Raw genomic sequence first — 25,049 nt, forward strand, 5'->3', positions numbered from 1 at the left:
ACAATGAGTGATCACCAAAAGGCTGCATGCACAGCAAGTGTGTGTGGGTGGGTGAGGCTGCATGTGTGTGCGGGTGGGTAGGGGCTTGACACTGTATGCATGGCACAGAGGCGAGGCCCATGGCTCTGCATGGCAAAACCTGGGGGTCCCTCGACTCCATGCAGCATGGAGGTGGGGCCCATGGCTCTATGAGGTGAGGACTGGGGGTCCCGTTGCTCCATGTGGTGAGGCTGGGGGTTCTGCGTCTGTGCAGCAGTGAGACCCCCAGCTCTGGCCTACCTCTTTGGGGAAATCCATCAGGGAGCCCCGGATGGGTGGGTGGGGCCTACTTCTTTGGAGCCATCCATTACAGGGCTCCCGCACTGTGAGAGGGCACAGGCCAGGCTGGGGGATACCCCCTTCAAGTGCATGAATTTCATGCACTGGGCCTCTGTTTTTTATTTTATTTTATTTATTTTTTATTTTTTTATGAGGAGTTATCCTTTTGAAGAGAATAGTATAGATCATTTGTATAAGAATTACTTGTACAAGAAATCTAACATAGCAGAAAACTGTTTGGCTCAGTGGATAGAGCATCGGCCTGCGGACTGAGGGGTCCCGAGTTTGATTCTGATCAAGGGCATGTACCTAGGTTGCAGGCACATCCCCAGTGGGAGGTGTGCAGGAGGCAGCTGATCGGTGTTTTTCTCTCATCGATGTTTCTCTCTCATCGATGATTCCCTTCCTCTCTGTAAAAAAATCAATAAAATATATTAAAAAATAGAAATCTAACATATATAGGGAGGAGGATATAATTTTATTTATATATAGACCCACAATATAAAGTTCCTTTTCCTTTTTCATCTATAGCCAAATTTCTCCTTCTTTCTTATTTGTAATCACTGTAATGGTACTTACCCTGGAATTGCATTTTTAAGATTGACTTTGGTTTATAATGGATTAGTCATAGGTGCATGAAAGTCTCAATTGCTATTATCTTTACAGATGACTTAATATTATAAAAGTAATTATTGGTTCTTTACTGAAGGCAGTAGAGTTGATACTTTACAGTCACATAATAAAAGCAATTGATTAATTTTTGTGTGCCTTTGATAAAATATTACAATAAGAAAAGGACTGAATGTAGTATTTGGAGGATAATTTTAATTCATCTCTGCCTAGTAATGTTTTTCTAAATATTTCTTTTAGCTGTGCCACTTAAAAAAATTGAGATGATTCTTAGAAGAGAAAATTGTATAATTAAAACTGAAAAAAAATGAGCTATAGGAATAATGGGGAAAATCCAGGAGGTCTTGAATATCTGGAGACAGAGTTCAAATGATGCAGACATGTAAATCAAGATGAAGAATTAGGGTTGGAATAGTCCAGACACCAATATTTGTGGGGAAAAGTAATCTCTAAAAGATGGCTAATGTCTTTTCAAAGTAAAACAACATATAATAATAAAACATATTCAGCCCTAGATGGTTTGGCTCAGTGGACAAAATGTCAGCCTGTGGACTGAAGGGTCCTGGGTTCAATTCTGGTCAAGGGCACATGCCCAAATTGCCAGCTCAATCCCCAGCAGGGATGCAGGAGGCAGCTGATCAATGATTTTCTCTCATCTTTGATGATTCTATCTCCTTCCTTCCTCTCTAAAAATCAATAAAAATATATTTATTCAAATAACAACAAAAAACACACATATTCACGTTATTTCAAATGCTGGTACTTAGTGGTCATATTTAATGAATTATTTACTTATACTAGGTGTACTTGTTAGTAATGGCGAATTTTCAATTAAAAAAAAACACACGATAATTTTAAGAAACATCAAAAGTGCTTTATTCAAAGTAATGTCCTTCGCTAGCAACACATTTCCCCCATCTTTCAGGTAATTTGTGGTTACCATATCAATAGAACTTTTCTTGTTTTGATGCAAACCATTCAGAGACCCAATTTTCCACTTAGTATGTTTTGAAGTGCTTCTCTGAAAGTGCCTGTGCCATCGATCAGAACAAGTGGTCATCTGAAGGAACAAGGTCTGGTGAATACGGCGGGTGGGTTAGTACTTCCCAGGCAAGATCTTTTCATGTGTCTTTAACTGGTTGTGAAGTGTGTCGTAATGAAGCAAAAGTACTTTGCAGTATCTTCTGGCATATTCTGGTCATTTCACGATCAAAGGGTGGTTCAAATTGATTATTTGTTGCCGGTAGCCATCATTATTAATGGTTTCACCTGGTTTTAGAAGCTCATAATACACTACACCTTCCTGATCCCACCAAATGCAGAGCATTGTCTTCTTTCTGAAGCAATTTGGCTTTGCAGTCCATGTTGATGGTTGACCTGTATCAAACCATGATTTTGTGCATTTGGGATTCTCAAAATAAACCCACTTTTCATCGCCAATCACAATTCGATGCAAAAAAGACTTACTTTCTTGCTGTTGAAGCAACATTTTACTGATGACTTTTAAGTTTTTATTTGTCTTTAGCTCCCAGTTTATGTGGCTCCCATTTTCCTTCCTTTAAAATCTTTCCCATTGCTTGTACAATCTGAAACTGTTTGCTGAGCAAAGTTTAATCTTTCTGTAATTTGTTTTTAGGTTTGACACGCATCTTCATCCAATAATGTTTGTAATTGTTGGTCTTCAAACTTTTTCTGTTGACCTGGATGTTCTTTGTCTTTCACATGGAAATCATCACTTTTAAAGCATTTAAATGAGCGTTCACAAGTATCTTGAGATAGAGCATGTTCACCATAACCTTCCCAAAGTATACAATAACCTTTAGCAGCACCTTTCTTCAAAAGTAAAGTATTGAATTAAAACTTCCAGCAAATGCTCTTTTTTTTTTTTTTGTGGCATGAAATTTGACATTTTTAAGCATAAAAATACCTATGATGCTAACACCTTCAGCAAATATGACATATCAAGTTTTGAAGCTTGCTGTCAATGCAACAAAATAGCATATATTTCAAATCGCCTTTATATATCAACATATGTGTAACTCCACCTATTGAAAAAAATCTGCATTGTTAACTGGTACACCTAGTATTCTCATTGAAAATTCTGGAATTAGTGAGCTTAGAGTGAGCTTGAAGAACATCATTGAAGGATTGGGGATAAACCAACATGGCTGATGATTGGTGGCATAGCTGGGCAGGAATCCAGGAATCCTGATTCTTATTCTGTGTGTTCCTTAAGGTTGTACAGTCCTTGAAATGACCAAGTTTGTGTCATTTGTTTGGGCACTTATTAAAATAATGAAGAGTACACCATAAATGTTTAAAACAAAGATGCTCTCTTGCTATATTTATTTTTTTTATTTTTATTTTTTATTTTTTTTAAATACCGTATATTTTATTGATTTTGTACAGAGAGGAAGGGAGAGAGATAGAGAGTTAGAAACATCGATGAGAGTCATCAATCAGCTGCCTCTTGCACACCCCCTACTGGAGATATGCCCACAACCAAGGTACATGCCCTTGACCAGAATCGAACCCGGGACCCTTCAGTCCCCAAGCTGATGCTCCATCCATTGAGCCAAACCGGTCCTGGCTCTCTTTCTATATTTAAACATGTACTCATCAATGCAAGATATGGAGGAAAGAAATACTTTCTGTAAGATAATAATAATATTCAGTTTAGAATGTGTTCTTGTCCTAGATAGCTGACTCATTTGGTCAGAGCATTGTCCCAAACACCAAAAGGTTACAAGGTTGCAGACTTGATTTCTGGTCAGGGCACATACCTGCAGGTTCAATCTCAGTGCGGTACATATGGAGGCAAATGATGGATGTTTCTCTTTCATATTGAGGTCTCTCTCTCTCTCTCTCTCTCTCTCTCTCTCTCTCTCTCTCTCTCTCTCTCTCTCTCTCTCTCTCTCCTCTTTTAAATCAATAAAAAAAAATCCTTGAGCCGAAGCCGGTTTGGCTCAGTGGAAGAGCGTCAGCCTGGGGATTGAAGGGTCCCGGGTTCGATTCCGGTCAAGGGCATGTACATTGGTTGCGGGCACATCCCCAGTGGGGGGTGTGCAGAAGGCAGCTGGTCAATGTTTCTCTCTCATCGACATTTCTAACTCTCTATCCCTCTCAATTCCTCTCTGTGTAAAATCAATAAAATATATATTTTTTTAAAAAATCCTTGAGTGAAAATTAAAATGATTAAAAAAATAGAATGCTTTCTTGCTGTCAGAAATATTCCATCAATATAAAATGAATAGTAAATTCTGTGAATTTTCCAGGGAGGTGAAAGAAATGGAAAAAAGAATGACATACACACATCCTTTAAAAGAGAATTCTGTGCGATTTCAAGTTTTCAAGAGATGGTCTATTTTAGCATCAGTACTTACTTATAATGTCATAGGTTTATAACTGGAAATTTTGAAGAGATCATGACTTAGATGAGTTACCAAAGTCTCTAAGTACAAGGTATTTTCAGATTTTGTCAAAACACTTTTTTGTGTGCTCAAAACATGATTGCATTACTGGAAATGTATTGCTCCCTGGCAAAACAACCTGAACACTCAATCCAGCAGGAAAAGCAAAGATGTCAAGGACTACATACTACTAGTACAGTCTAACCATGTGAAAAAGAAGATCTCTAGGGGTGCCTCTTTTTCTACATCTTACTGAAGTTTTTAAAAACTATTCAAATACCAGTCTCAGAATAAAAAAATGGACTATTGTCAAGTTTAAAAATAATGTTTTTTAAAACTACAATAAAAGGCTTCAAGTTACTGGCATACAAGCAGGCATTAATAAATAAGTGAAATTATCCCTTTACCCAAATGAAATGGATGTCCCAAAGTTTTTGCAATAAATCTAATGTACAATATATAGATCATGACACATCCACTTTGCCCTTCACTCATCCAGAATTTAGTCACTTGTAATGCTATTCCAATGGTCGGCAAACTCATTAGTCAACAGAGTCAAATATCAATAGTACAACGATTGAAATTTTTTTTGAGTCAAAGTTTTTAAACTTAAACTATATAGGTAGGCACATTGTTATTAACCTAATTAGGGTACGTAGTATTTTGTGGAAGAGCCACATTCAAGGGGCCAAAGAACCACATGTGGCTCAAGAGCCACAGTTTACCGACCACTGTGCTATTCAATTTAGATAGAACCTCAGGCTGCAAATTAAGAGGGATGACAGTAAAGCTTTATAAAAGAAATGTTTGACACCACACCTCTAGAAATCCCTCAACTAACCAGAAATACAAGGTGGGTAAATAGTTGTGGGTATGTGAAACACAATTTATTCTTGTATTAGTATTTATTAATTATTTTTCATATGAACAACTGTAAATCTACTTTTGCCCCACTCTATGTAAGTAGCAAATTTGACTAGAATTTGGCTATCTAAGTTTTTACTTCATATGTTTCTAAATACATAATTATTTCATGAAAGACATGATTTGTTTTTATAAAATCTCAGTAACTCTTTTCAGCTTCAATTATAATATTATACTTTACACATATTTTTTAATCACATTTTTGTTTATGTAAGAAAGATCCAAATCTGTAGAGAATTTTTGAGTTTGAGCTAAACTGATGATAGTTGCTGAAATAAAAATCCCAACCAATTGAGAAGATGCTGTGGAGAATGGCAGTTTTGTGGCTTAATTTATGAAGTAGAATCAGAAGAATAATATAATAGAAAAATAGAATGTCTGCTGGAGATGGAAAGTACATCCTTCCCTGGTAATTGACAATGAGTTCAGAGTATGAGAACTCCCCCTATAGGCCCTTCCAACTCCAATTTAATAGAGATTTCTGTTTATTAATCTTCACAAATATAATAGAATAGAAACCTTATATCAGAGTGATTTGCAATTAATATGGGGAACAATTATTTTATAAACTTATTTCAATTATTTTTATGTTTCTCTCTCTGTGTGTGTGTGTGTGTGTGTGTGTGTGTGCATGTACTAGGTAATGATGTAAAATATATTTGATATTGTGGGTTGTATTCAAAAGACAACACTAAAACAATTTAGTCACAAGTTTGATGTTCTTTATTCAAGGGAAGGCATTACATGGATAGGGGAGGGGGGTTCAGTTCCTCATGAGCAGTGTAGCACTCTTCCCAAAGGATTTGGGGGTGAGAGTGAGTTTTATAGAGTACTAGCAAAGGCAATGCGAAAACCGGGCACAACTGGCTGGGGTTTCATACCTGGTCTTATTTAGAAAGATCACAGGACAAGGTAGTAAATAGAAAGCCTAGAGTTGGCTTGGCATTGGGGATTGGCCGACTGCATTGACCACCTTTCATGGTCAAGCAGAGCATTTAAAGGAACATGAAAGTTTAGTTTGCTGATGTGGCATGTTGGGCAAGAGAGGCACCACTTTGGGCCTAGAAATTTGTTTCAAGGTAGTAAAATGTTGGAATTCCCCAGTGTTAGAAATGCCTGCTAATAGTGGGAAAGAACAAGAAAAGATGGTTAGAGAGAGAAACATCAGCAATGTAGAACAATGTAAAACAAGACAGAAAGGCAGGATTCACAGAGTGATCAAAAGCATTAAAGAGTGGCAGTAAGTGTTTCATGTTTAAATGAGAGTTAAGCCGAAATGATGAAATTTGATGAAAAAGAGGTCTGGTGTCAGTGAAGAATATAATTGGATTTTGTATGTATGTATTGGCCAGATTTTTTTTTTTTTTTTAAGAATTAAGGGCTAATTGGGAAATGGAGTAATGTCATCAGAGATATGATCTACTCAAAGATTTGTAAATACAACAGAAAGAAAATGAACACTTGCTAAATAACATGACATGGTCTAGGAAAATGTTGTTCAAGATGATAGAGAGTTGAATTGTAGATGGTTTGGCTCAGTGGATAGAGTATCAGCTTGTATACTAAAGGGTCCTGTGTTCAATTTCAGTCAAGGGTACATGCCTGGGCTGTGTGCTTGATCCCCAGAACAGGCCAGGGTTGGAGGCAGCCAATCAATGATTCTCTCTCATCATTGATGTTTCTCTTTCCCTCTCCCTCCCTCTCTGAAATCAATATATATATAGTCCTTGGACTTGTAAATTGAAGAACCAAATGGGAGATACAAAGGTGGAGAGTCATAGACAGTAATGCTGAAAGTCAAGGTGAAGCTTTACTGGCGTGTGGCTAACTAGCAGGGTAAACAATGACCAGTGAAGTGGAGGAAGGCTCGAATAGGAGAATCATTTGTCAGCACTATATCAAATTAACCTCATTTGTAGGAGTCAAAAAAAGATTAGTCTTTAAGTTTCAAAGTTATAATTTGAAATGTATTCGAGCTCAGTCATTATTCACAGATTTTGTAATTATAAATTTACCTACTTGCTAACATTTATTTGTAAACCCCAAAATAATAGCCTCAGCACTTTCACTGTTGTCCATATGCACAGGGGAATAAATTTGAATCACTGATGCACACATCCCCTGTGAGGTCAGACAAGGGGATTTTGCCCTCTGCTTCTAGTTCCATACTGTGAACAAGTCTCTGTTTTACAGTCTATTTAGTGATAAATTTTCTACATTTTTCTGCATTTGGTGGTGATTTCACTGTTTAACATGGCCCCAAGCATAGTGCTGAAGTGCTATCTAGCATTTCTAAGTGCAAGAAAGCTGTGATGTGTCTTATAGAGAAAATATGCATATTAATTAGATGTGTCATTCTGGAATGAGTTATAGTGCTATTAATTGTGAGTTCAGTGTTAATGAAGCAACAATATGTATGAAATACTGTATCTGTCAACAGAAACAGACATAAAACCAAGTTATTCATTGAATAGTTGATGGAAATGTGACCAGATATTTGCAGGGACCTAACCCAGTATTTCCCCAGAAACAGTGGCTCAATATTTGCTAATTCATTGGTCACAGTGACTGTTTAGAAAATAACTACTGAAAATGACAAAAACGGACTGTATTTTTTAGTCCACATTTAAATAGATTAATAAACAGGAATGTTGATAATACTTCAAAATATTTCTTAGTTCTATGTTTTATTCTGCTCTGCCACAATATATTTTTTGATGGGGCATATGATAATTAATAAAATGTTTTCATAAGTTTCTATATTGAAGCAAAGAAAATGCATTTTATTATCTTTCCATAAACCCCAAAATGATAATTTAAAATAAGTTTTATAGTAATGTATTAAACTATTATGGATCTGTCAGATTATGAGCCATTAAAAGTGGCTTGTGTGTTAAAAAATGATTCTTGATACCTTAAAGCATATTTTAAATATTTTTATCACCTTATATGCCATAGACAATTTAATATTGGTATGTGTCTTTTCTCTACCTGAATTTGTATCTTTATTATGAATTAATTTCTAAAATTTGGTCATTATTGACAAAATTCCTTAATGTTTCCTAAGCCTTCTGTTTTATTGTTTCAACTGTTTATTTTTCCTGTAAACATCTGAGTTAATGTTACTGTTTATATCATCAGCTATAAAACCTAATAAAGAAGCAAAAATATTTTAGGGAAGTGAGCTTTATAGTAGTTTTTGTAGGAACTATGAAATATAAATTATTGAAACCAACCTCTTTATATCTATGCCTTTGCTGCCCCCCAAAGAGAGTTCACGTGATGAGTTAGTGAATGTAAACCTTGTTTGAATTATACAGCATGCTTACTATTTGATTTAGTATGATAGCATGCTTACTATTTAATTTAGATCCTTCTGAGAATTTAACATAGGCACAGACAGTTCATCAGTTTAACAGGCATTTAATAAATCAAATAAAGGTTAAATGGATTACTTCTGAGATAAGAAAGTAGAAATGATTGAAGAAAGGAGATCAGATGAAGACTGAAAACTTACTAGAGGCTCCAGCCAGAACCATTTAGCTAAGTAAGCCACTCCCAAATTCTCTACCCTCAGAAAGTCTGTGAGATAATTAATGCACATTGTTTTAAGCCAATAAAATTGGGACTAATTTGTTATGAAATAATAAATAATGCATGTTATTATCATTAATTTGGATCAAGCATTTAAATGTATCTAAGCATGTATTGAATCATGCAATTTATAAGAAGGGGTAATTGAAACAAGCTTTAGCACTGAAATTCCAGAATTCTCAGGCCACCAGGGAGATGCCAGTCCTGAGGACATTGATATATAGATATCTGGAGACAAAAATATATAAACACTAGAGGCCAGTTGCATGATATTCGTGCAAGAATAGACCTTCCTTCCCCTGGCTTCACTCCCAGCCGTCTGGGAGCTGGCAAGTACTCACTTCCATCTGGAGCAATGCTCCTATAGCTCTCTCTGCTGTCCCCCAACCCCACATTGCAGGCATCCCGCCCCTCCCAACCACTGAGCGCCTGGGCATGCAAATTAACCCACCATCTTTGTTGAGTTAATTTGCATACTCACTCTGATTGGCTGTGGGTGTACTGGAGGTATGGTCAATTTACATGCTTGTCTATTTATTATAAAAATAGAATAGAGACAACAGAATAAAAGAAATAGAATACATGCTGTGTTTGTTCTCCTAATGCAAAAGGTCAGGATGTGAAGTGGAGGAAGGAGGCAAAAAAGAATAAATGTATTTTCCTTATGCCAAATTCTGTGGATCACTGGGTTTCTTCACTAATAGTTTCCTATATTCTTGGTGGAGAAAAAATGGTAACAAAGAAATTAAAGTAGAGCTTAACAAGTAAACACAACTTAAAATGTATGAGGAGTTTCTGAGCCTCAGCACTTACCATCCTAGGAGAAAACAGGACTAAATTTTATGTTAGGTTCAAAATTGTCCTGGGATATATATACTCTTCCAGTGGACCTAATGCATTCAGACTAATATGAAGTAAAATGTAATATTCCAAAGCATGAGTTGATGCTTTTGTATATTTTTCTTCTATAGCAAGATCTAAGATTTGGAATTTGAGGTATGGGGAAATGGATACTATTTCTACAGTCCTCATATATAGAGAAGACAGAAGATAAAATCAAGAATATTTTCTTGGAAAGTTTACAATGTGCACATGAGGAGACTGGTTTGGGAGAGAGAAAGATTAAGCCTAGAGGAAAAGTTTTAGAGAATGGCCTTATTTAAGGCATGTGAGGAAAAAGGGTGTGAAGGAAGGGAGATTGGAGATAAATTTTAGCATAAAAAAACAGAGAATAGAGTTTTATAGAAGTATAGATACCTCAGCTTGATTTAAGCTATAATAAAGCTCATTTTGGTTTGAAAGCACATCAGGTCTTGGCAAAAGTGGTCAGAACCTGTTTCACTCAATAACACTGCTGAGTAGATATTCAGTTGCTGAGGTAAATACATACTCTGCTGAGGTATTTTATCTGACACTGAAAATCTTTAAAAATTCTGTATCTGTCTTTGATTTAAGATCTAATGCTGCTTTGTAATCACATCATTTTCATTGTAAACTTCTTGGGTTTAAGAGATTAAGGAGAATTTGTTCTGATATCAGGGTATGACTTGAAATAGCTTATTTCAAGTTAAATCCATTATAAAATTTCACCATTTCAACTGTCTCTCTTAGAAGTGATTTAAAGCACAGTAGTTACTCCTTATCTGCGAGAATGCGTTGCAAGACCCTCAATTGATGCCTGAAACCACAGATAGTATCAAGCCTTATATATACTATTATTTTTTTCTGTACATAAATACATACTTCTAATAAAGTTTAATTTATAAATTATGCATGGTAAGAGATTAACAACAATGACTAATAATAAGTAGAACAGTTATAACAATATAATGTAATAAAAGGTATGTGAATGTGCACATGAGCACACTCACACACACACACACACACACACACATACACACACATACACATACACACAAAATACAATATTTTCAGATCTGGTCTGATGGTGGGTAACTGAAACCATGGAAAGTAAAACCGTGGATAAAGGAGGACGACTGTAACACATGTTGTCAAGGCAACAGGACACATTGCCTGAAACCCTGCTTGGTCATTGTTTATAACTGACATAGACATGTCAATAAAACAAGTTCACTGTCCAAAGCAAGGTAATAGGTTAAGGTTTTATTGTTTTTATGATCATCTCTTATTCATGTGATTGTGAAGTTTCTGGCAAAGTGGGTCATAGAAAAGATATGTAAATGCTGTATCATATCCTTGTAGGCATGCGCTGTAAGTAGCTCTTTTGTAGTTTATTCAGCATACTAGTATACAGATATTATAAGACTTTAGATAAAGGTATTAGAAGGCCATTGAATAAAATATTTTTCTATTGTTTATCATATATTAATAACTCACCTTTAAGCCATTCTAGAGCATCCAGAATATAAGTTTTATCCTTCATTGTAGTTTTAGATAGAAGTTCAGTGTGAGTTTCCCAGAGGTTGTCTACTTTAAATTAATTCATAATGTCATTAATAGAACTCAGTGAATAGAGACATTTCAGAAATAGATATTTAAGGTGGGTGAGCACAAATTCTCATTTAAAAATATTTCAGAAATAATTGGCCATCTAATTTGAAATTCAATTTATAATATTCATGGGGTAACTAAATTATAGGAAAAACTTAGTCTCAGAAATAATATTTAAGAATTGTGAGGAATTTGTGGTGTTTTAAAGCAATGGGCATACGTGTAGTATGATAATTTTTATCTTAACCTTCAAAATTTAGCAATCATTTTTGTTCAACATTCAAGTAAAGAGAGTGATTAGAGCCAATAGAGGATATATAAAAATGTGTTGCTTGATTGAAATTAGCTTTTACTAAAATTAGTACTGACTTTGTTCTTTGTGAGCTAATCAAGCTCATCATGTAAGTGGTTGCCTTCTTTCCTTTAGAATAGATTCCAAGTAAATGAAATAATGTGGTGACTTGGTTCCAAAATTTCTCACTGGTTAGTCATCCTATTACACAATATTGTTATATGAGTAAAATCAAGACATTTTTGATGATACAAATAGAGGTCATTCAGTCATTTTAATTGTAATTGCATAATTAAAGCACATAAGTTGTTCATAATCAGTCATAAGAGCCTGAACATAGAGTTGATTAAAGATTTAAGAACTTATCCTCCTGTCAAAATGTACTACTCTAACATAACTTTGTGAGTCTGACCTGTAATATGAGAGTTTCTGGGAAAACCATTTAGAAGAAGAAAATGCATTCTTTTGATGAATTTAATGTTGGTTGTTTATGTGGAATTGGTTTGAGAGCTGGGAGCAAAAGACAGGACATGTGGTCTCACACCACAAATTTCAATCTTCAGCTCTTGGTCCTCTCCTGCATATCAAAATGCCTACAGTCATTTATGACTCTAGCTCTGTTCTCCCTCTTAGGATGTGTGAGTCAAGCCCTTTCCACTATTCTCTTCACTCATCTTTTCTAGATGACATGTTAACTGTTCATGTAAGTGGTTTGAAGGATTAAATTTTTCCCCCCTATTTTGATTATGATTGCAAAAGTATGTCCAGTGGTAAGTTGACTTCAACCTACCAAGAATCTAACCGCTGATGTTTCTACATTTTAGCATGTTTTTGGAAAAAATAAATTGACTATTTCTTCAGCAATGGAAGTGAAAGAAGGAGCCGTACTGTGCTATGTCAGGAATGCTGTGGGAGATGCTTCTATGGAGACTGCACTGGGAGATCTGTACTTTTATTTCACCTAAAAATTAGGTTTTCCCTTCTTCTTTTAACAACCTCTTCTATGCTTTTTCTTTATCCAGCAAAGCAACATAGAATTTGTGGTGGAGACAGAATTTGTATAGAACTTCATAAGCTGAAGAAAAGATATCATTTCCTTTTGTTCCTCCCTTTAAGCCTCAGACTTTTATGTCCCTTCACAACTGGTTTACTAAGCTAGATGAGCTGAACAGAGAAAGTAGGATTCCTTAAGCATTTGTGTTCTGTTTTTATATATCTTTTGTTCTTGTATTTCTAGTTAGCAATGCTTTCAGGGTTAGCACTATTCTGATAATCCTCGAAAATAGATTCTGAAAGTCCATGATTATGTTTGTTTGAATTAATACTTCATTATTATCTTACAAATCAATGCACTGAGCAATAAAACTAAATGCACATTCAAACTCTTTACCAAATAATGATAGTAGCATGTATTATTTATTGCCACATAACAAATCAGTGCCAAATGTAGCATCTCAAAACAACTTACTCTATGGTGACTTGAGGCTATTTATTAATATTTGTGCTTAAAATTTTAGATTAATGCTGACAGCTGGAGTGCATTTTTAAAGTCTAAATGTGGGTTACAGAAGACTAATTTTGTTGTTCATAGGTTGGAGGGGTAGGAGGTACAGTTGGGTAACAGGATAGATATAGGTGATGTGTTCTGAATGCAGGGCCTCTCAACCACAGTTAGCAGAGTACGCAGTTTTATTCCCAAACCCATTTTAGAGTGTCCACTTGCAGCTTTAGTTATACACACATAGTTTTTGGGAGGCTTGAAAAGAATTGTAAGTATTAAATCTATGCAATGTAAATGTAAAATGAGTTTAAATAAATCAACACAAACAAAAAAATTGGAGACTGCATTGGGAGATCTGTACTTTCAGACTACATTGGGAGATCTGCTATATTCTAGACAATATCCTAAACTAAGCTCAAAAGCTGTTGTGAATGGGTGCTAGGGAGCAGATTAATATGCGAGTGAGGAGGTGGTAAATTATAGTCAATAGAGAGTACCATCCTGTTCCCTCAGTTGTTCTCTGGCAATACTTGCACTTTCCTAAGCTACATTGGTGTTTATTTAAAGGAATTGTGCAGCATATACCTGATGCTCACAGCAGATTTGTAGTTCTTGCAGAGTTGGTGTCAATACCTACAGCATGGAGTAGGACTAGCGGTTCAACTTTGCTTCTGTAAGCAAACTCTAAGTCAGTATTCCCAAGCAGCACCAACCTCATGTGGGATTTCTGAGACTTCCAAATGCAAGGGCCACATGCTGATTCAGAAGAATCACAATGGAGCCCACGTATTTAAAAAAAAAAAAAGTCTATGTGTGATTCTGATGAACACCTTGAAATGAGAATCACTGGCCTAAGCCAAAGAGAAGGGCAAAGGGTGTGACAAAGAAGAAGAAGAAGAAGAATAAAAAAATGAAATAAGTTCAAAAACAGGGAAAATAATAAATAGTGAGATTGAGTTGGTTCTGTGAAATGTATTATGTAACAGTTGGTGTAAAACTTCTCCTGCACTTGTATTTCTTGATTTTTCTAAAACTATTGCCATAAGAACCTCCCTGCTAGGTGGAATGATTTTGAAATTTACTCAGGGTAAGGAAAGATTATAAGCAGAAAATAATATGCTTAAATGTATGCATGCATTAAAACCAGTGAGAAATATTTCAAATGAGTGCTTAAGCCTGAAAACTTGGTGAAAAATTAGAAGTATGTTTAATTTATCAGAAGCTGCCAAACTGGTTTTCATGTGGTTATAATGTTTTGTATTCTCACTTGTAATATGTGAGACTCCCAGTTGCTTCACATTATCACCAGCATTTGGTTTGGTCAATTAAAAATTTTTAAATTAAAATAAAATGATAAATTCATATATTTATGTTATGTAAAATACAAAACTATGAATAACTTCTAGGATCTAGGAATAGCCCTTCTTCCTAATTAGAAAATGCCCACCATTTTCTTCATTCTTTAATATATAATAGAATGATTTAGAAGGAATAATGAAGTTGAAGATCAGTCAGATAACTAAGTACCTATAATTATAATTGATATGTTCATTACTCACAGTGCATTTTTACATGTATTTCCTCAAATTTCAACCTTCACTTTCAGTTATTAGAAAAACTCCTTAAGAGGATATCAATCTGGTTAATTTTGATATTACAAGCAAAGAAAAATAGTGGTAAAGTTTCTTGAATTCCTCTAAATCACATGTGTCAAACACAAGGCCCGCGGGCCAAATCCGTCCCACCAGGCCTTGCAATGTGGCTTGCACCGTGCTGTCATCACTGCACTCCGCTGCGTTTCCATCACAATGACAGTTTATGACTGTTCAGTAAACCATTCGGCCCGCGATTTAGGCTGGATTTTAGATTTTGGCCCCTTCTCTGATTGAGTTCGACACCCCTACTCTAAATATATATGCTATTTGATTTTTAATTTTTTATTTATTTGAGAGAGAGAGAGAGAGACAAAGAGAGAGAGAGGAAAACTTTGACCGATCAGCTGTCTCTTGTATGCTCCCTACCAGGAATCAAGCCCACAGCCTCAGCATGTGCCTGACTAGGAATCCAACTAGTGACCTTTTGGTGCACAGAATGATGCTCAACCAACGGAGCCACGCTGGCCAGGGCTATCCCATTTGATTTTTAATTTTTTTTAATTCAAAATTTTCTTTGAAATCATCAGCAAAAGAATAAGTTTGATACAGAAAATAAAATATACATTGAACAAATGATTCCTTTTTCTTTTTATTGAATGTATCTTCCCACCTGCCCCCAATCAGCCACCCTGATAGCTGTCAGCCTGCACTAGACCACTTTCTTGAACAAATGTTTTCTACATCACAGCGGACAAAATAGAATAATTTGGATTAGGCGTGGTAAGATAATTTCAAAGTAGACTGTGAACTGTACCAGGAGAGATACACACCGTAGAGCTTCGAGTTGGAAAACAGAAGCAATGGCATCCGTTAGGGAGAATTAGGGAAGTCTTCTTGACAACAAAGAACATTTTGGTGCTAAAGAAAACATAAGAGTTTGTTCATTTTGTTTTTAATTATAAAATTAATGTTAGTGTATAAAATCTAGATGCTTAGAAAAAAAATACACCTGATATTTCACCATTGAAATAAAACCATAATTAGCACTTCAGTATATTTCACTTTATCTTTTCTCCATAATACCTCATATATTTGAGAAAATAGTATACACATAACTTTATAGGCTGTTTTTGAAGTAAATAGTATAGTAACTTCAATAAATAACTTAGAGTAACATCAACTTTTTTATAATTATTATAAAGTTAGTGGTTATTTATTGCACCATTCTCAGCACCGAGCTAGCTCCCTTCTATGGGACTGCTTAGGTAATGTCTAAGGTTTTGCTAATATAAGTTACATATTGAACATCTTTTTGTGTAAAACCATTTTTTTTTTTACATTGCAGATTTTTACAGGATAGATTATTAAAGGAGAGGTTACTGGATCAAAGTTTGTGAAAGTTTTTAATGCTGGTGGATAGGCAGATTGACTGGAGAGAGAAGATAGGGATGGAGGCAGAGATGTGCAAAAAAGAGAGAAGAGCATAAAATTAAAACATCAAGAGAGAAAAAGAATCTAACTTACATATGGAGAGTATCTAGTTCTTCACTTTGACTAAAAGATAGTGTAGATACTGTAAAAAAGAATTCTAGATGTGTCCTGAGGCGAGACTAAGCTTTCCAAAGCTGGAATGCAAATTATTTTCTTGGGATGCTAGTCAGGTAATACTAGGGAGTGCTTTGGGTGCGAATAAATGAAGAAATTTAAAAACTTAAAAGTTGTTTTGCAGGGATTTTTCAGAGCCTTTAATACGTTTCTGTGAATCATTATTCTCTAAGAGTAGAATGTAATGGTTAGGGTTTTCTATAGTTTTACCAAGAGGCATGTGTTTTAAAGAGCAATAATGTATTTCATGCAATACTTTGGAAAATGGTAGCTTATGACAGAAGGGATTTGATTGATATAGAATTTGAACTTAGTTTGATGGGCAAGAAAACCACTGGAGAGAGCCTGTCAGCTCACGTTTACAATAAATGGTGAAATTTTTACCTTTGGATCTTCTTCCTAAAATATAGGACTCAATTCACATAAATATCTGTTGGTTGAAGAATAAATGCAATCAGTATTTTTCATCTGCTTTTCCAATAAGTGTATGTTATTGCACTCATTATTCAATCCTTTGACTTTGCTGGTACCTTTTGAAGAAATGCTCAGGTCCTCAAATGTTGCTGTTAACAGCCATATAGCCACCATATATACTAGTATGTGTTTGCATGACAGCTCCTACCCTTCCCTTCATTATTTCAGTTAATTCAGAATTAATTAGTAAGCCATTATTTCCTACCTACAGGTTTGCTTTTGTCACTTTGTATTTGTAAAACATGATTATTATTTCAACTTCAAACATCCCATTTGATATTTTCCCCACTTTACTATGTCTACATATTTTATTATTCCTCCTATGAGAACCGATACATAGTTCATGACCTCTGTCAAATAATGCCTTAAGGTGGTATGACACTGCAAATCATCACTTGTAAAACTATAATTAAAATGTACAATTTATCCTTATTTTTTTTGATCAGTCAGACATTTGTTATCAATATTTGCCCATCTATCTCCCTGCCTTCTCCCCCATACTTCCCTTCGTCTTTTTTCTCTCCCTCCCTTCCTATCAGTTGAGCAGACTCGGTAGAGAACCACCTATGGGAAATGCTTCCTATGAAAATGTGTGTGAAATGTATATGCTGACAGGGTTTATGATTTCTGTTATTTCTACAAATCTACTCTAGTAACCTCCTTTTCCTTTTACATAATTATTCTATTTACAATCTAGTGTGCCTTCCTTTATAATATATGTAAATCACAAATATTCTTCACATTCTTGAAGAGCTACCTTTTTTTTTGTGATGCCTCTCTGAGATATTTCTTTTAAATTAATTACCTCACATACATAAAACATAAGAAAATAAATGAGCAGGAAGGCAGGAAAAAAGAAAAAGACATATGCTAGTTTAAAAGTTAAAATAGTCACTATATTAACTGCTATTATAAAGAAAATAAAAGTATTGACAGGTGGTATTCAAATACTTTTTTTTGTTGTTGCTAAAATGACAAAATGTATATTTATATTTCTAAAGAGAATATAACAACAAAGTATACCTGCCTAACAGAGCAAATTAATTTAAAGGCCACCAACATGAAATTTCAATATTCTTAGGTTACTAAATTATAAAGAGACCATTTCTGGAGAGTTTTTAGAGCGGATACCAACTATAATCTTGCCCCACAATCTTGTTCCATTGGGTCTTTTTGTTGTTGTTACCTGAACACTGATTTCTTTAGAACCGATGTGTCCTTTGAGCTCAGGGAATATGCCTCAGGAAATTATCAAAATCGGTTCAAACCAGTCCTTGATCAGCTCATTCCCTTGGCTCATGATTGCTCTGGACATAAACACGTGACCCAGTTTGACAAATAAAATGTAAACAGAGCCCATTGGGTGGCAGAGCCATTCACCCTTTCTTTTTCAGCGTAGAACACTGTCGTTTAGACATATAGCAACAAATTCCTTGTGACAATTAGGAGCATGTAAAAATATAAAAATGTATGCTTAATTTCTGACTGGTCCTTTCCATTTTTTTGGCATTCTCACTAAAATCTTTGAAGGTCTCACTAAGTTCCTTGGAAACTTCTAAAAGATTCTTGAGTAACCTTATAACTTTGGTTTTGAACTCTATATCCAATAGTTTGCTTTTTTCCATTTCTTTCATGTGTGACATGATTCTTTGTCTTCACATTTTGGCTGCTTCCGTGTGTTTGTTTCTATGTACTGGGTAGCCGCTAAGTCTCCTTGAGTTGATAGAGTGACCTGTATAGTAGGTGTCCTATAGGACCCAGTGGCTCAAGCTCCCCAGTTACCTGAGGTGGACACTATTGGTGCACCCGCCGAGTCCCACCTAGCATTGGAACTCAGAGCATGTGGGATGTTGTATCTCCCTCCGGATTAAAAAACTGGCATGACCGGGTGCCAGCCCGTTCCAAACCTCCACACTTCCTACCAGTTTCAATGCACTTTCTTCTTTACCTCTCTAGTTGTAGTACTTCCACTCAGCCAGCTTTCCCATGGTTCTGGATGATAGTTATGTATTTTAGTTGTAATTTTTGATTTGATTGTGGGAGACAGCAAATACAGTTATTTACCTATGCCACCATGTTGGTTCTCTCTAGGTGTTTAGTTTTAATTACATTTTATGGTTGTTAATCAGAGACACTGTACAGTTAACCTTTAAAAATGTACAGAGATACTGAATTCTTAAGTAGCTTCCTTTGAGACTTGGCAGTTCTTGTTTCCCAAATCAGTTTACTACAATGAAGTCCAGATACTTCTACCTTCTAACTTGTGCTAACACTTCTTCAGTGAGACTAAATTGAAATATTGTATGATTCGTCCCTCTGAAATTTATAAAATGAAAAACTTATTCAACATAAATGTAAAATACATGGGATTATCACATTTTATATTATAAATGATTCTTTATTTGGACCTTGAAAGGAACTGTGGGCCGTAAGGCTGCGGTGGGCACAGGGGCAGGTCTTGGCCCATCCTCCGTGCCCCTGCCTGGCCTTCCCACTGTGGCCCCAGGTTCCATACCTGCTGGCAGCCCTGCTCACGCTGTTGCCACTCCCATGCGTTGATGGCACTAGCCCCTACTCATACCCGCTGACACCATGGAGCAGTTGTGGCCAGCACCACAATTGTGGGTGTGAGTGCGGCTGGGGCAGTCAGTGGGTGCAAGTGGCGGCTCTGGTGCCAGCTGCTGCTGTGAGCGGGGCTGGCACCAGTAGTGGGTGTGAGTGCTGACTGCTGTCCCAGTCGCCCCTCAAGAGCAGGTAGAGGTGGAAAAGCCCTCAGGGGAAGCAGGGCCAACAGCCACTGCTCACACCTGCTGACGGCACTGAGTGCCAGGCGGTGGCAGCGGGTGCGAGTGAGGCTGGCACTGGCAATGCATGTGAGTGGTGCCTCCAGTGCCAGCAGTGGGTGTGAGAGGTGGCTGCTGCCCCAATCATTCCTCAGGAGCAGAGGGAGAGGGAAAAGCCCTGAGTAGTGATTGGGGCCAGCAGCTGCTGCCTGCATCCACTAACTTTGCCGAGCAATTGGTGGTGGCTCTGGTGCTGGCAGTGGCTGCTAGCGAGACTGGCACTGGCGAGTGCCAGGCAGAACAGTGGCGCACAGGAGCAAAAAAAATTTCAGTAACTACCAGAGGCTCACCCTGATGACAGTGACTGGTGCCCTGCTTTGGTCTGGCGACCCTGGTCACCTGCTCCAGCATCCTACCATGGCAGATACATGCCATGTTCTGTTGTATAATGCCTGCTGCTGATGCCTGCCAAGTTCCACGCATTCCCCCTGGTGGTCAGTGCACATCATAGCGATCAGTTGTTCGGTTGTTCTGCCATTTGGTCTATTTGCATATTAGCCTTTTATTATATTACAATTCACATATATTCTTTATATTTATATTACCATATTGCTTTAAGGAAAATTTGTTTGAAGATTATTGGTTTTAGACTAGAGATTAAAAAGAATACATTCCTAACTTCTATAATACTGATAGAGATATGGCTAAATATTCAAATTTAATATTATTATTCTATATTATTATTAATAGTATACTTCAACATGATTATAATCATTATCAAGGAATGCCCAAGCTGAAACAGATGGTAAGAACACTCATAAATATGTTTCTTCACAAAAATGCTAATCTCATGTGAAACAAAGCTAAATTTGAACGTCTTAAGGAGCTAAATGGCAGGAAATTAGAAAATAAAGAAATATCTATTGTAATCCAAGTCATTACTGTTGGGACATTCCAGCCTTCTTTTACATTAATAATTAAATTTAATGCTTATATCCAGTTTTCTGGCAAGGACTCTCTAGATCAACAATTTCAAATGGTGTGCCTCAAGAATTTTTTAAAATATGCAATATCTGACCACTTAGGCACACTGACCATTTCCCCCTTCCATTGTCAAATATAATAGAAAATTACAGCTGCCAACACAATAGCCATCCAGTGTGCATTAATAAAAAGTATACCTGTTTTTATTTGTTGGATCAGAAAAAAAAAATATTTTTTGGTGTGCCAAAGAATTTCAGTAATTATTTTATGTGTGCCATGAGATGAAAAAAGCTGAAAATCACTGCCTTAGAGACTTGTCACCTACCTTTGGTCACATCCTTTTCCTAATCCTGTTTCTGGTTCACTTTTATCTCCTGTGGCTACTGTTCTTTCACCCCTCTTTCTTTATTATCCGACCTCATTTATGCAACACTCTGATCTTAAAAGACGTTTCCTGAAGGTTTCACGTGAGACAGATAGCTTACAGCATAAAAAAGAGCAAAAGTACTATTTTACTTTGAATACTTAACACTACCATTCTTAGACTTTCCTGGTTCTTCTTCATTATAGAAAGCAATTCCTTACTTGTTTCCAGTAAGGTCTCTCCATTATCTTCAGAGACTTCATTATTGTTCTCTTATGTGAATGCAAATACTTATTTCCTTTTTTCTAATTTTGTTTGCCTTATTATGTGGGGAAATTTAACACATTATCTAAGTGTTTCTCATAAAGGCTCTAATTGTCCAGTAAACATTTCCTTTTTCAAATAACGTAATTCTAGAATATATCTTAAAGAAAAAGCCTGAGAAATCTGTGATGAGAATATGGATTTCCCCTCCCCTTAGATAGCAGAAGCTAGTCCATCATTTTTTTTTTTTAAATAGTCAAGTTTTATTATTATTTTTTTTTCTCTTTCAGTTAAAATTATACCTCCACTAAAATTCTTTCTCAACAATCTGGGATCAGGGCATTTCCCCAGCCTGCTCTATGGAAGTTTTCTCATCACATACACAGATGGAACAGAATACTGATGTGTGGGGACCACCTTTCAGGCTTCTGTTTGGCTTCTGGGGATGGATGTGTTCCAAGCTGAGGAGCCTGCCATCCCGCTTTGTAATCTAAGTACTTTTAATAACCCTCACACCTGGTCTGGGCAGAATCTGCTCCCAAGACAGAAGTAGGCCGTCAGTGCTGGCATCTGGCATAGAGTTACCAAAGATGCCATATCACTTGCAGGAAGCACTGCCCTTGCTTCTTTGATTATGATGATTAAAAAATGACTTAAAAAAAAACCCAGAAATAATATTTCTGTTACAGTAGGGTACCTCGATCTTTGATATTAGGTGGCACTTTTCCCAAAACTCATATAGAGCTTTTAGCATTTGATGAATGAATGATAGATGAGTACACAGAATTAATTATTTGTTCATTTAACAAATATCTGAAAACTTTTGCTTTTAGGTGAAGTCTTATCAATTAAAGCCTGCATTGCATTCTAAGCTAACAGGATATAAGCAAGTAATACTTGTTCCAAAATTGTTTTGTAAAGTTACCTGGTCTGATGGAGTGAGGATATCAAGAAAAAGACAGGCTAATCATAAGTGAGTTGTAATTTAGCAATAATAGTTAGTATGGGCCAATGGAATTCTGTTCAACAGCAGAATGGAATTATTAGCAAGCAATTGAGGCATTGACAAATTGTAATCTCTAATAAATGAGAATGAAAAGATGCTTTCTATAAAGGTTTCCACTTATTTCTAATAGTTCTAATTCTGCATTTGTACTTCAAGTATATTTATTTTCATGCTATTGATTTAGGGTAAAAATATCCTGAATATTTCTAGAATCTCATATACTAAAAGCCTAATATGCTAAATGTCTAACCATTCAACCATTCAACCAGTTGCTATGACATGCACTGACCACCAGGGAACAGATGCTCTGACTAGTAGGTTAGCTTGCTGCTGGGGTCTGGCTGATTGGGACTGGGCTAAACAGGCCAACATGCCCTAGAGCTCTTTTGTAGTACCTCCTTGGCCCCAATCTTACACAGGTAGGGTTCTTCAGCTTGGCCTGTGCCCTCTTGCAATCTGGGATCCCTCAAGGGATGTCAGAAAGCTTGTTTTGGCTGAATCCCTACAGGCCAGGCTGAGAGGCCCCACCGGTGCACGAATCTGTACACTGGGCCTTTAGTATTTATATAAATAAATTTGCTAATTTGTAATTATGTTTCTAAACATTACTAAAAATCGATAACATTCTTGGATTCCAATAGTTACTAGCATTTTTAATATTTGTGGAGAAACATGAAAATATAATCATCTTTCTAAAGTCAGGAGTTTTCTCTGCAGTAGCAGAGACCCTTGAAGAGACCTGCTCATGCATGGTTTTCTCATGGAAGGAGACACCTGTAGGTCATAGATAATTCTTTTATTTTTCAAACTTACAGCATGTGTCCTGTATTCTTTCATGAAGCTCAGAATAATTAAAATTTAAATACTTTTCTTCATCAATAATTAATCTAATACAAGAAAAATGACTTTATTAATAGAAAAATTAACTAAACTTGATCATTCCTTTGTTAGCAATTGGGTTCCAACTAATTAAATTTTCACATAATTATTTTTTCAATCTGCTGCCATTCCTTGTAAAGCACATTTTCATTATTAGCATAACATACCCTTTCACCTTAAATTGGAATATTTAATTAAATACTAATAAGACTTTCAGATTCAAAAGAATGGTTAACATTATTATTTCCCAAAGCATTTAGAATAAGGGGGTGTAATTGCATATCATTTTTCTTCTGCCTACTGATTGACAGTTTCTCCTAAATAACATATTTTTATTTCTAAATAAATGATTCAACTGTCAATGTTAATATTTATGGTGTTTTATGGATAAAGGTCAAGGGTAAAAATGACTAAGGCATAAAGGAAAATACTTTTATGTATTTAAATATTGGCATTGTCATCATAATTATTTTTTCCCCACTGACTTTCAATGCAGCTTAGGTTTGTTCTGTCCTTGAGAAACATTTCCTACATTGCTGACCCCTCATTAATTATATAGGCTTTACATGAGAGCCAACCTAAACACAGAAATAATATTTTTCTCACTTTTTTAATCCATCATTATAGTTTTATTTTTTATTGAATTTATTGGGGTGGCAGTGATTAATAAAATTATATACATTTCAGATGTACATCATCTATACACTGTTTTTCGCCAACCCATGTCAACTCTCCTTCCATCACCATTTATCTTCCCCATACTCTCTTCAACCTCCCACCACTCACCTTTCCCTCTGGTAATCACCATACTGTTGTCTGTGTCTATGAGGTTTCTTTAAAAAAAAAAAAAAGTATATTTTATTGATTTTGTACAGAGAGGAAGGGAGAGAGAGAAAGTTAGAAACATCGATGAGAGAGAGTCATCGATCAGCTGCCTCTTGCACACCCTCTACTGGGGATATGCCCACAACCAAGGTACATGCCCTTGACTGGAATTGAACCCGGGACCTTTCAGTTCCCAAGCCCACACTCTATCCATTGAGCCAAACCGGTTTCGGCAGGTTTCTTTTTCTTAATACCTTTACTCTTTCTACCCAGCCCCACAATACCCCAGAGATAATATATTTATGCATTTTCACTATATATTCTTTGATCACTTTTAATTCTATCCTAGCAATTTTATTGTGTTATTATTTATAGAGAGAAAGATAGTTCAGAATTTTCTCTAGTATGGCTGATTGAAATTGCTTTTACGGTTGTTAATTTACAAAGGTATATTTCATCTTTATAGCTCAGCACTATAATTCTTTAGTACAGTTATCAGTCCTCTTGATTTTGTCTGAGTGTTTTGTTTATTCATGGTCAGCTTTATTTCTTCCTCTTCAAATCCCTTAAATTTCAGATTCTTTCTCAAGTTCACTGAATTTTATTGTTTGAAGTTCTTGGTCAGATATAGCACAATCAAAATTATTTTAAGAGTCTGGTAGTAATGGGAAATATGATCAGGGATTAAGATAAGAGGAATTAATAGGGGTTGTAGTGAGTCATAGAACGTGTGACCTACCTAAAAGACATTAAATTTTTAAAAACTATACTAAAACTTTATGCCCACCAAGAAAAACAAACCCTCAGCTAAAAGTTGGCCAATAGTATACCAATTTGTGACTTGCCTTTAAAAACGACAAAGAACCTGAAGATCAGAATGCTAAGCACCTTGTCTAGTAACACAATACTATGGTAGAGCTATGAATTGGTTCTAGATCTGTCACTTACAAAATCTTTGATCTTAGCTTGCCATTAAATTATTGTATCATATTAGGCATTTAAAAAAATGGAGACATTTTCTTGAGGATAATGGGGATTTAGTGAAGTAAAATGATGTAGACAAGGGTGTATTTAATAAGGAACCTTTGTTTATACTAAAATAAATTGATTCTAGACTTGTAAGTATAAC

Source organism: Pipistrellus kuhlii, unplaced genomic scaffold (genome assembly GCF_014108245.1).
Source record: "Pipistrellus kuhlii isolate mPipKuh1 unplaced genomic scaffold, mPipKuh1.p scaffold_m20_p_8, whole genome shotgun sequence".
NCBI classification, from domain to species: Eukaryota; Metazoa; Chordata; class Mammalia; order Chiroptera; family Vespertilionidae; genus Pipistrellus; species Pipistrellus kuhlii.